The sequence below is a fragment of the Marmota monax genome, unplaced genomic scaffold (genome assembly GCF_021218885.2).
Source record: "Marmota monax isolate L192 unplaced genomic scaffold, Marmota_monax_Labrador192_F-V1.1 WCK01_AAM20220418_F8-fsc00012, whole genome shotgun sequence".
NCBI classification, from domain to species: Eukaryota; Metazoa; Chordata; class Mammalia; order Rodentia; family Sciuridae; genus Marmota; species Marmota monax.
The window spans coordinates 36,196,683-36,211,381 of NW_026695227.1; the positions used below are offsets into that span (position 1 = coordinate 36,196,683).

At 33.0% G+C, this 14,699-nt stretch overlaps 1 pseudogene; it reads left to right on the forward strand.

Moving 5' to 3' along the window:
- Nucleotides 1–6,514: 6,514 nt before the first annotated feature.
- Nucleotides 6,515–9,811, forward strand: LOC124087408 (olfactory receptor 6C2-like; annotated as a pseudogene).
- The last annotated feature ends 4,888 nt before the right edge of the window (nucleotides 9,812–14,699 follow it).

Below are 14,699 nucleotides of genomic sequence, written 5' to 3' on the forward strand. Positions count from 1 at the left end.
TTCTACGGAAATATCTATGGCAATACAATTTACCTTTCTTTCTTTCTTTCCTTCTTTTTTTTGGCACTGTGGATGCAACTCAGAGGTGATTTAAGACTGAACTATCCCCAATAATTTATCTATCTATCTATCTATTTATTTTGATAGCAGAGATTGAACACAGCCCGTTTTATCTTTTATTTTGAGAAAGGGTCTCACTAAGTTGCTGAGGCTGGATTTGAACAAGTGATCATCCTCGGCATCAGTCCCCTGAATTTATAGGATTACAGACATGTACAACTCACCTAGCCAAATCACTTTTCAAAGGACAAAAACTTACCATTTTAAAAAACAAATAAAGGCACAAAGGTCATAAAACAACACTCAGATCTACCAAACCATCATGAAATTTTATAAGAAGTTCACATGATATAGAACTCAGACTCCAGCCTTCCAAGATATATTATTTTTCTACCTCTTTCTCCCCTCTATCCCTGACATCTGAGGTTGTTTATGGCAATGCCTTTAGTATTTCTGACTTCTAATGGGTTAATAGTAAAGGTTGGAAAAGCTCATGAGTAGTAGTAAAAATTGATAGATTGCTAAAGAAAAAGCACTCACTTTATAAAAATAATGTATCTTTCCTATTTTTGACAATTCTCAAAGTAATTAAAATATTTATTTTTATTAGTCAATTATAGTTGTAAATAGGTTCATTTTGCTACAATCATACCTGCAGGGAATTTAATTTATTCCACTTCAGTTCCGAGTGCCCCCTCCCCCATTTCCTACTCTCCTCCCTTCCCCTATTCTCCTTCTCCTTCCCTTCTGGTTTTACTTTCCCTCACTTATTTATTTATTATTGTTTTGTGCTTTATAGATATGCATAAAGGTGGAATTTACTGTGGTATATTTATACATGTACATTGTTGCACGCCATCCATGGGTTGTGTGTGTGAGCTCTGCGCATTTGAGTGTGTGAGGGAACTGGACTGACATTGCTGCCTAATTGGGCTGTGCAACCTGTGTTTGCCATTTCTCTCACTCTGCCTTTGATCCCACACAACACCTGAGATGGGTGTGGCCTTCCAAGATGTCAGTCAAACTGATGACCACAAGACATCACCAAGCAAGACTGCTTGCTTTGAAACCTTGCCTTATTTGGCTAGAACTTTTTTGAATGTCTTTTCCCCAATAAATAGAAGGTTTCAGGTGTGCTTGCTGTCTTGCTTCTTCCAGCGCTGGAGCTGACCCTTGGGGTCACTTAGCAGAGCTGAGCCATCCTACCTTAGAAACTTAGGTTTGTGTGCTGTGTGGTTTCTTCACCCTTTTATTAGTTATTGATACAGTCAGCCCCTTTGAACCCAGTTCATATCGCCATTCAACATTTCCTCCCCTTTTCCTATCCTATCACTTTCTCTCTCTCTCTCTCTCTCTCTCTCTCTCTCTCTCTCTCTCTCTCTCTCTCTCTCTCTCTCTCTCCTTCTCCTCCACTAAATTTTTCCCATACCTTTATGACCCCTTACATTTTTCTTTTATTTTGCTCTAGCTTCTGCATATGAAAAAAAAAATAAATAAAAATCCAACCTTGATTGTCTGAGTCTGGCTTATTTCACTTAGTGTGATGTTATACAGCTACATCAGTTTACTAGAAAATGGCATAATTTCACTCTTTTTTTATGGCTCAGTAAAACTTTATTATGTATATATACTACATTTTCTTAGCATATTCATATGCACTGCTTTTGTAACTTGGCTATTGCAAATTATATGCTATGGGTGATGAAACTATATCATTGTCATATGCTGATTTTAGTTATTTTGAATAAATACCAAGGAGTGGAATAGCTGGGTCATATGGTGGCCCACTCCTGATTTTTTGAGGAATCTGCATACTGCTTTCCAAAGTAGTTGTACTATTTTACAGTCCAATCAATATTATATGATTGTACCTTTTTCACCACATCCTCTCTAGCGTTTATATTATTTCACTTCTTGATATTGCCATTTCAACAAGAGTAAGATGAAATCTTCTGGTAGTTTTGTTTTGCATTTTACTGATCACTAGAGTTTTTAAATAGTTTTTCATATGTTGATCATTTGTGTTTTTTTCTTTTGAGAAATTTCTGTCTAGTTCTTTTGCCCACTTATTGATTGGTTATTTGGTTTTGGTGTTAAGCATCTTGAGTTCTTTATGTATTCTAGATATTAATCTCTTATCAGAGGAAAAGCTGACAACGACTTTCTCCCTTTATTTAGATTCTCTGTTCGTGCTCTTAATCATTTTCTTTGCTATGTAGAAGCTTTTAATTTGAAGCCACTCCAAATATTGGTTCTTGGTTTTATTTTTTTGAGTTCTGGTGGTTTTGTTAAGGAAATTGGAGGCTGTACCAATATGCTGGAGTGTTAACCCTTTGTTCTATTCTAACAGTTGCAGAAATTTTAATTTAATTCCAGAATTAGGTCTTTGATCCACTTTGATTTCACTTTTGTGCAGGGTGAGAGATTGAAATCTAATTTTATTCTTGTCCATATAGATGCTCAGTTTTCCCAGCACCATTTGTGAAACAGTCTATCTTTTCTTCAACATGTATGTTTGGGCACCTTTGTCAAGTATCAGGCAGCTCTAAGTATGTGGAATTTTTACTATGTCTTATGTTTTGCTGTGTCCTATGCTTTAGGACATAGAAATTAACATGAAACCATATTGTTTAGAAAAATAGAAAAAATCCAAAACATAAGTTTTTATACATCATAACAACATAAACAACAAATTTTTAAAAATGATAAACTGATGAAAAATTGTCATATTGTATGTGATCATGAGATAGTCATAAGTGTTAGATTAAGTGTGTTACATAGCTAGGTCATGAATAAAATTCAACTGTATAATTTGGTTTAACCTTTTTGAGGGCACTTTAGTAAATTAATATCAAAGCCTCAATATGTGAATATATTTTTATTCTGAAATTTATTTATTTAGTTTTAGGTTTAACAAATAAATGCAGATTTTAATAGTGTAAAAAGCCTTCACCCCATCTAGAGAGCACAATACCAATGCCTTGAAATCAAGAGAGGGAAATACTTAAAACAATATTTTATTTTCAATCCAAAGAGAACTAGAAAATATTTCCTAGGTAAAAATTGGACTAAAGTTATTGGTTAGAAAATCTTTCCAGTTTGTTGGAGATGAAAAATTTGAAGAAGCCAGGCATGGTGATGCACACATATAATCTCAGTGTCTCCAGAGGCCCAGGCAGGAGAACTGCAAGTTACCAGTCTTAGCAACTTAGCAAGAACCTAAGAAACTTAGTAAGACCCTAAGCAACTTAGTGAGACCCTGTCTCAAAATAAAAAATAAAAAAGGACTAAAGAGGTGGCTAAGTGGTTAAGTGCTGCTAAGTTCAATCACTTGTACAAAAACAATAGCACTCAAGAATTCTAACATTTTTCAAGCACCAATCATAGGAAATGGGGGTGGAGGGCATACACTAAGACAAGAAAACCATTCATAAACTTTTGCTATTAGGTCATCTTCATCAAATTACCCATTAGGACTCTTGTTAAAGAATCAGTTAAAGCTATTGTTAAGTCTCAGAAGAATAAATACAATGGCTATTTTATTTCATTTAAGTTCATCTTTCATAACTTTGTATAATGATTTTCTCTAAGAAGCTGGTTTGACATGATTTAACCAAATTACATGTGATTAGTTATTTGAATTATTATATAAAGATTCACAGGTCTTATTGGGTTGTCTTTTGGAATGCTGATTTTTATTGTTATGTAACAATAATATGAAATTATAGATGAGGGGACATTATTACTTTCACACCCTAACTTACCTTTTTAAAGGAAAAAAATGAGTATCTGCACTAAAAATATCCAATGTAACACTTTATTTGCTATTGAAAAAATTAGTTATCCCTGCAAAATCTTTAAACTTACAACCATTTCCCTAGTATTTGCCTCTTAAAAACAAGAAGTATTAATGAATGGAATATGTAAGGGACATTTTGGGGAAAATGGCTAACATGCAGGAAAGAGTTCAGGAAAGAGCTTACTACCATATGATACCTCTAGGAGCAACTGGGTTGAGAAGAAGGAAGCTGAAAAGAGTATCCTTCCCTTCAATAAAAACGACCCATTGTAGTTATTGTGTCCCATAGCTCTTAGGAATGACACAGGTCTTCAAAAAGTCTTTGTTGGCTTTTCTTCTCAATGGTGGTGCAACAAAACTTGAGATTTAACTGCAGTAACTGGTCATATAATTAAGAGGTTATCCACCCTGATCTCTTGAAATAGTGACTATTTTTAAAAAGAAATGACATTCACAATATATGCTTATTGAGTCTTATTAGAAAATGGTGGTGGGTGGGAGGCTGTTCCTGTTCATCTACATAAGATAAATACTGGAGATATTAACCTGAATATGGTAATAAAATTGTGTGACAGCTGAGGAAAATCTCTAGAAAACTTGATTCAAGAACTGAAAATTCCTTAACTCTCATTTTGAAATATTATTAAAATATTGATTGAAGAGGCATAAGTGAAAAATCTAGGAGAAAAATTTTTTGTAGAAGACAATGATGAAATCCTTAAATATAAACTGAATAGAGGATTAACCATGGTGTAATTGTATGAATTAAAACCAAATGTGACCAAAACCTGTATCAACTAAAGGTTTCAATAATTTTTCAAAAAGATCTACCATATGGTACAGTGATTTGAGTGTTGCAGCTATAACATCACATGTGAGTTGAAGAAAATTAGTGATAGGAACTTTATAGATGATGCCCTGGTAAATGTACACAAAAGTGTCATATATATATATATATATGTTTTTTTCTTTGAAATTACATAACTGAGAATCATGAAATTGTGCATTGTGCAAATCATGAAATGTTTATAAACATATGCTTATTTTAGACATCTTAACAATTGTGGAAAACAAAAAGAGGTATAATATCTTGTTAGGAATTGGTTTAAAACTTGTGGTATATTCATAAGTTTATTTTAATATAGGTAAAATTTTGAAAAAAATAAGAATTTGCAAAAATAAAAAGAAATTTATAAACTGATAACAAACATACAATGGGCTGAAATTAGAATTAATTACACTTATAGATATGTAAAAATATTCTTTTTTAAGTATTTAAAATATTCATTTTAAGATGTCTAGCATGTAACATTGTGAATTCAGATATGCAAATTTCTTGCCTTCTGGTTTGAATACATTACTGACAGATGCCTCAAGAAAACAAAAATTCACCAAAGATGCATTTATCTGTTCAAGAGCTAAAACAAGAAATCAATGACAATCAACAGTTTGGTTGGCATGGAACATAACAACATAAGAACATGAGTGATACTTTCACAGTATGATACTTTCACAGTAGCAAAGAAAAAAAATGTCAAAAACAGAGATATATGAAATTTAAATAATTAAAATCAATGACAAAGTAATTTCAAGATGAAACCCAAATAGAACTGAAGCTAGCTTTGAATGTGTAGGCAAATTATATAAATATGTATTTATTCATATGATATTTCTTACACACTGATCATAAATCTAGGATTGTGTTAGTTTGGGTAGATATCCTAGTTTAAACAAAAAAAAATAACATCCTAATTTCAACAATCTCAGTTTCTCAGGGGAAATGCTAAAATTGAAATAAAAATTACTTGTAACAGGAACAAAAATGAATAATTAACATAGATTTTTAGAAGACTTTCCAATAGAGCAGATGCTGAAACTGAAAATCACAATAAGTAGATGTACACAGGCAGACTGTGGAGAGTTTATTTAGCATTTGGAATTTGATGTTTTACTTGATCTTATTGTTATCAAGGGGTTAGGGATATTTTCCATCCTTAACAGGCTGAAAGTATATAAGTAATTTTTTTCCAGCTGTATATCCTTGGATCAAGCATTTCTTCATTTGTAGCCACATTTGTATCCCAGTGGACACTGCAATAAATTACATACTAGCAGAGAAATGTAAGGAGAATCAAAGGAGTGAGCCCACGATGTGGCAGTTACATTTTAAAATACAAAACAAACTACATACACACAGGCTTTGTCATAGTTGGCAAAACATGATATTCAGGTCATAGTGGACTGACAAACCTATTCATGAAGTCCATATGAGATGTTAGATATTTACATTTTAGACCAAATATTCTAGGAAAGACTGGACAAAATAATTACATTTAAATATTCACCTTTAAAATACAGAAGATCTTAACAATAAAAAGAATTTATAATTTTATTGAATCACAAGAGATTGTGACCCAAAGCCAACAACGCAGAATAATCCAGTTAGATATAAATTACAAACGTAGAATAAAAGGAGTAGCCATGCCCATCAGGGTATTGACAACATCAATTGCAATTTACAGAAGAAACTACATGTGCATTAGTTTTCTGTCTCTAGTAGTGACTATTTCTTTCGGGCTTTCATGTCACTCTTGTCAGATAAAATAGCTCTAAATTTTACATGAAGATTGACTAAATAAACATCAGTAGTTAGTGATGAAAAAATACACAATAACAACCTTCACTCTGTTGGGACTAACAGATGACCCTCAACTTCAGATTCCAATTTTTGGGTTTCTATTTCTCACTTACATGTTGGTATAACTGGGAATCTGAACATCATATCCCTCACTTTATTGGACCCCTACCTTAAAACACCCATTTACTTTCTCCTACGAAATTTTGCCCTATTAGAAATTTCATTTACATCTGCTTGTATCCCTAGATATTTGTACAACATAGTAACCAATGACAGGTCCATTACTTATAATATTTGTGTCGTTCAAGTGTTTTTTATTGACATCTTTGGAGTAATAGAATTTTTTTTCTTCTGGCCGTTATGTCCTATGATCGCTACGTGGCCATCTGCAAACCCCTGCATTCTGTCACCATCATGAACCACAGAGTCTGCAGGAAGCTTGTCCTCTGCTGTTGGATGGATGGTTTGTTGACCATACTCCCACCACTTATTCTCTTCCTAAATTTGAAATATTGTGATTCAAATGTTATTGATTATTTTTTTTTTGTGATGCATCTGCTATCTCGAAGATTTCATGCTCAGACACATGGCTCAAAGAGCAGTTCTTGATTGTTTGTGCCGTGCTGACCTTCATTCTGACCCTAGTGTGTGTTGTTCTGTCCTACATATACATCATCAAGACCATTCTAGGATTCCCCTCTGCTCAGCAAAGAAAAAGAGCCTTTTCCACTTGTTCTTCTCACATGATTGTGGTGTACACCACCTATAGAAGCTCTATCTTCATCTATGTCAAACCTTCAGTAAAAAAATCCATGGCTATCAATAAGGGTGTGGTGGTGCTAATGATGTCCATTGTTCCCATGTTGAATCCATTCATTCACACTATGAGGAACAAACAGGTAAGACAAGTTTTCAGTGATTCCTTCAAAAAACTTGCTTTTGTTTCAAAGAGGAAAAAAAATGTTCAAATATAGAAATAAAATATTAACTAAGGATAAACCATTAAACTCCACATCTATTTATCTCTGCTTGATATGAACTCAATTCACATAAACCTTCTCAAATATTTCTTACACCCAGAAAAAATAGTCTCCATCACATAAATTCACTCCTTTAGTCCCCCTTCAAACAAACCTTTTTCAAGCTAAGTTCCCAATCTAAAGGAGTGATAATGTTTTTGTAATTAATGTAAACCTAGTTCATTACTTTTAATCTACCCCCAAAAATAAATAAATAAAAGAAAGAAGAAAGAAAATAAAGAAAAATAAAACAAAAGCAAAACCCAACAAGGAAATAAATAATTTAGTTTGTTTGTACTTGTACTTACAAGAAAATAATTCATATAGATTTCTCAGTACCTCTTCCACTCTAAATGATGCTATATGCTTTGTTAAAAAAAAATTTCTGATCACCTAGCTCTTGGCACCCAAAAAGAAAAAAAAAATATTTATAGTATTCTTCAATTTGTTTAGCTCACTAATAATCCTCTATAACTAAAGATTTTTTTAAAAATTACCATTATCAACAAGGGACATGATATAATTAAAAAGTAAAGAAAATTAAAATTAATGCACATCCAAATAAATGTGTTTTAAATAAAAGTAGATTTGATATTTAGGATCCTAAAGTTTATTGCTAAGTGTGTAATATTTGCATGCATATAAAATGTTAAAATTTTAAAAATTAAAGATTCACAAATTATACTGACTAATAATGCTAGGTGTGTTAATAGCCACCATTGTGTTGCTTCTTTATATGGTTACTCCTTTATGTTAGCATATCCCTGGTAGTATCTTTCATTGCAAGTTAAAACAACATCGAGACCTTGGGCCTACAGCATAGTGGAGCATACAGAAACTGTATGATCTGTGAGTTAGCAGCTAAGTCTATGTGGGCCTAGCAATCCTGAAGAAAGGCAGACACTGGCAGCATTTTACCCAGGGGAACACAGGTTAGAGAGGCTAAAGACAGCAAGACTCTCCCCAATAGCACAAGTCATAAGGTGCAAGGGGATAGACAGGGCTGCCTATAGTGGGTTGAAAGGTTGGAAGAGGCTCTAGTCTTACCCAATCAGCTAGTCCAGCACCAACTGGGTTCCTGGGGGCCACTCAGGGCAGCACTCACTGGGCCCTGACACTAGCTCAGTCCCCATCTTCATCCCCAGCCCAACATCCACCAATCCCTTGGTCCTGTCAGGTTCAACATCAGTCAGGCACCAAATTCCCAGTCCCCCTAACCCTCCCTAGCCACCAACCCAGCACAGTGCTTACAGCTACATGGCCAGCCTGTAGTTTTCATCACCTCGTCTTTATCTACCCAATACTGAACAGCTCTCTGAGACAGACACAGAAGTCTCAGTGCTTAGGACCACCTGGGAGAGTAGTGTCTAACTGGAAATTCAAAAGGGTGGGAGGAGGAAAGATCAAGTTGTAGACTAAATCAGGGACCAGGAATTGTGGGGCCCACAGGTGACGTAAGGGCTAAGATCAGGCTCTTACATCACATGAGTAGAATACAAAGGAGATTCCTGGGGAGCAGTCTTCTAACATGGATGGCAAAGCCTATACCCTACCTCCAGGAGTTCCACTTCCAGGGGTAACCCTTCAACCCTAGCAACCCTCACCATCTTGAGGATGGAGCTACCAGCAAACTACAGACAACCCCACCTATTGGCTGAGAAGGGAAGCTGAGAAACTTGAACTCTAATGGAAACAATTGTTTAATTTTCTGTTGAGATACTGTTTTTCCCTTTCTTTCTCACATCTCAACTATTTTTTCAGTCAAGTATTTTCAGGCATCAATTTATTGAGGATGAGCATGTCTGAATAATATATTACAGTTTTGTTATGTATTCTTTTATTTTTACTTTTTATTTTATTTTATTTTTTTATATTTTTCGTCCTACTTATCTTTCTGGCTAGATTCTGTGTCTCTCTTTTCTCCTGCTAGCAGCCAATCTCTATTAATTCCTCTTCACTCTTTCTATAATTATTTACTTGTATCTTACCTTCTCTTTCTTAATACATCACAGCCTACACCACTTCTGTTCTCTCTGTTTATCATTTGAAATCATATACCCATTTGCAAACTTATCATTTATATTGTAGAAAATAATTGAACATATCATTTCTGCTTATTGAGACAAAACTGTAGATGTCTTAAAATGATCTATTTGGTTTAAGGCTAAATGATGTTTGTGTTAGGTGCTGTCAATTTTGGTCTCCCCCTTAAAGATGAGGCATTGGAAACTTTCAGGGACACTGCAAGTCTACAGAGTAAAAATCATATTACCTCAGATTCACAAGGCCAAATAGGAAGACTCAAAAAAAAAAAAAAAAAAAGAAAAAACAAGGGAACTAAGTGCCCCAAATAAATGAAAATGCTCTAATCATAGAATCTATTAACAATATAGTAGAAGAAATGTTAGTTTACAATGTTCATAGTTAAACTGATCCATGACATAAAAAACAGTGTAAGGAGTAAAATCAGAGATAAATTTCAGGAGGTGAAAGGTCACTTCAATAAACAGAAATATTATAAAAATAAATCAAGTGGAAATCCTTGAAATGAAGGAATCAATAAACCAAATTAAAAATTCAATAGAAAGTATCACCACTTGGAAGACAGAACCCCAGACAATGAAGAAAAAATACACAGTCTTGAAAATAAAGTTGACCACACAGAGATGATGGTAAGAAATCATAAACAAAAATTCCAAGAATTATGGAATAACATAAAAAGGTCAAATTTAATATATATCAGGATACAGGAATCTGTAGAGACACAAACAAAAGAATGCACAATATTTTTAATAAAATAATATCAGAAAATTTCCCAAACCTGAAAAATTAAATGGAAAATCAAATATAAGAGGCTTACAGAACCCAAATGTACAAAATTACAACAGACCCACACCAAAGCATACTATAATGAGAATGACTAACATAAAGAATAAGGATAGAGTTTTGAATGCTGCTAGATGGAACAACAGGTCACATTTAGAGGTAGAACAATCTGGATTTTAGCTGATTTCTCAACCCAGAAGCTCAATCTAGGAGATCTTGGAATAATATGTACCAAGCTCTGAAAGAAAATGGATGCCAGCCAAGAGCACTACACCCAGCAAAATTAAGCTTCACATTTATAGATGAAATAGAAAACTTCCATAATAAACAAAAGCTAAAAGAATTCACAACTATAAAGTCTGCACTACAAAGCATACACAATAAATTATTTCAGGAAGAGGAAACAACAAATAAAAATGAAAAACAACAGTTGGAAAAACTATACTAGAAGAATAGTCCATCAAGGGAAAAACTATTACAAATTAAAAACAAGAAAATCAAAAGACAGGGAATAAAAGTCATCTCCAATAATGAAATTGAATGTAAACAGCCTAAACTCATCTATCAAAAGACTTGTCTTGGCATATTTGATTAAAAAATAAGACTCAACAATATGTTGCCTACAAGAAACTCACCTCATAGGCAAAGACATCCACAGACTGAAGGTAAAAATTGAAATATATATATATATATATATATCATTCAGATGGATCTCAAAAACAAGCAGGGTTTCTATTCCCATATAAGATGAAATGGACTTCAAGGTAAGTTAATCAGGAGAGACAAAAAAGGTCATTTCATACCACTTAAGGGAATTATATGTCAACAAGACATAACAACTGTAAATATTTATACCCCAAACTGTGGAGCACCTATGTACATCAAACAAAACCTTATTGATATCAAGGATCAAATAGATCACAACACAATTATACTGGGTGACTATGTGCTTCTCTCAACACTGGACAGATCTTCCAAAAAAAAAAAAAGAAAGAAAAAAACTAAGAAGCTATAGTTATCACACTAAAAATTACAATTTGTAATTTAGACCTAACAGACACTATAGAATACTTTATCCATCAATGGTGCATACACTTTCTTCCCAGCAGCATATGTATTAATTTCTAAAATAGACTATATGTTAGACCACAAAGTAACTCTCAACAAATACAAAAAAAATATAGATAATACCTTGCATTCTGTGAGATTAAATAGAATAAAATTTGAAGTCAAGGATAAAATAAAAAAATAGAAGCTACTGTAAAACCTGGACACTAAAAATATGCTATTATAGATTTATAATGATAAATGCATAGCAGAAGAAGTCTGGGGGAAAATAAAAATACTTAGGTAAATAAGAAGAATGATACAACATATCAAAATATCTGGGACACTATGATGGTGATTCTAAGAGGAAAGTTCATTTGTTGCATTGAGCTCATTCATTAAAAGAATTGAAAGACACTATATAAACAATCCAATATTACATCTCAAGGCACTAGAAAAAGAAAAATTTCACTAAAATCAGTAGAAAACAGGAAATAATTAAAATCAGAACCAGAATCAATATAATTTGAATAAAAAATTCAAAAATGCTATGAAACAAATTGTTGGCTCTTTGAAAGCATAAATAAAATTTATAAACCCTTAGACAAACTAAAAAAAGAAAGCAGGGAAAAACTCATTATTAAATTCAGTAATGAGAAAGGAAATGTAACCACAGAAATTACTGAAATACAGAAGATACTCAGAAGAAATTTTGAAAATTTATACTCTAAAAAATTAGAAAATCATGAAGACATTGATAAATTTCCAAAGACATATGACCTACCTAAATTAAACCAAGATGATGTAGAAAACTTTAAACATCAATTTTAAGTAATGAAATTGAAGACACCATCAAAAGTCCACCACTACCAACAAAAAAGCCTACAACCAGAATGAAATCTCAGGTGAGTTCTACAGGACCTTGAAAGAACTGAAACCAGCACTCCTCATATTATTTCATGAAATAGAAAAGGAGGAAAACCTTTTAAATTCTTTCTATGAAGAGACTATCACCCTAACACCCCAAACCAAAAACACATCCAGGAAATAAAACTTCAGAACAATATAACTCCATGATGAACATAGATGCAAAAATTCTTAACAAAATACTGGCAAAACACATATGAAAACACATTAAAAAGATACTACACTATGATTAAGTGGGGTTCATCTCAGAAATGAAAGGTTATTTCAACATACAAAATTCAATGTAATTCATAAATAGACTTAAAGACAAGAATCATGTGATTATCTCAATAGATGCAGATAAAAAATTGACAAAATACAGCATCCATTTATGTTTAAAACACTAGAAAGACTAGGGTAAAAAAAATGTACCTCAACACATTGTGAAAGCTATGCACATCAAACTCAAAGTCCACATCATTCTAAAATACAACAACAAAAACAAACAAACAAACAAAACTGAATGCATTCCCTCTAAAAACTGCAAAAATACAGGGATGCCTTCTATCATCACTTGTATTCAAACAAGGTCCTTGAAACTCTAGTCATAGCAATTAGGCAAATGAAAGAAATTATAGGGACACAAATAGGAAAAGATAAGTGTAAACTATCTCTAAAGCCAAACATTTCATCCTGCATTTAGAAAACCCTAAGAACTATACCAGAACACATCTAAAATTCATAAATAAACTCGCCATACTAGAAAGACACAAAATTAACACACATAAATCAATTGTATTCCTATATTCCAAAGATGAATCAACTGAAAGAGAAATTGGGTAAACTATCTCATTTATAATAGTCACAAAAATAAAATAAAATATTTGGGACTCATCTAGCAAAAGAGATGAAAGACCACTTCAATAAAAACTACAAAATATTAAAGAATAAAATTGATGAAGACCTTAGAAGGTGGAAAGATCTTCCATATTTTTGGATAAGCAGAATTATTATTGGCAAAATGGCTATACTGGGCCAGGGTTGTGGCTCAGTGGTAGAGTGCTTGCTTAGCATGCATGAAACACTGAGTTCAATCCCCAGCACCACATACAAATAAAATAAAAGTATTGTGTCAAAAAATATATATTAAAAAAATGGCCATGCTACCAAAAGTGCTATAGAGATTCAATGCAATTCCCATTAAAATTCCAAAGATAATCTTAATGTAAATAGAAGAAGTAGTTACAAAATTTATTTGGAACAATTAGGGTCCCAGAATAGCCAAAGCAATCTTTAGTGTGAATAATAAAGCAGGAGGTATCACAATACCAGACCTTAAATTATGCTACAGAGCTATTGTAACAAAATCAGTAAGGTATTGGCACCAAAATAGGTATGAAGACCAATGGAACTGAATAGATAACACAGAGACAAACCCACATGAATACAATTATCTGATACTAGTCAAAGGCAAAATAAACATACATTGGAGAAAAGATAGCCTGATCAAAAAATGGTGCTCAAAAACTGGAAATCCATATATAACAGAATAAAATTTAACCCCTGTCTCTCACTCTGAACAAAAATCAACTCTAAGTGAATCAAAGACCTAGGGATTAGACAAGAAACCCTGCAACTACTAGAAAAAAGTGTAGGCCCAACACTCTAACATGTCATCTAAGGAACTAACTTACTTAACAAGATGCCCAAAGTACAAGAAGTAAAATAAAACAATCAACACATTGGATGGTTAAAAACTTCTTTAAAACATAGGAAACAATCAAGAACATGAAGAGCCTACAGAATTAGAGAAAATCTTAGAAACTTCATCTCAAATAAGGTAATTATCTCCATGATATACAAAGAATTCAAAAAATTTAACACACACACACACAAATAATAATAATAACCCAATCAATAAATGGACAATGGAACAAAACAGACACTTCTCAAAAGAAGAAATGTAAACAGTCACCAAATATATGAAAAAAAGGTAAACATCTCTAGCAATCAGAGAAATGTAAATTAAAACTGAAATCTCACCTCACTCCAGTCAGACTGACAATTGTCAAGAGTATAAGTACCAATAAATGTTAGTGAAGACGTAGGGGAAAGAGTCCACTAAGACATTGTTAGTGGGTACTAACAATTTGTGCAACCATTCTGGAAATCAGTTTGGAGATTCCTCAAAAAGATAGAATGTGTATATAATTTGACCCAATTATATGACTCCTCAGAAATAAAAGTCAGTATACTACAGTGACATCACCAAATCAATGTTTATAGCAATGCAATTCACAATAGCTATGCTATGGAACCAACCCTACATGCCCATCAACAGATGAATGCATAAAGAAAATGTGGCTTATATACACAGTGGGATATTACTCACCCATAGGAATCA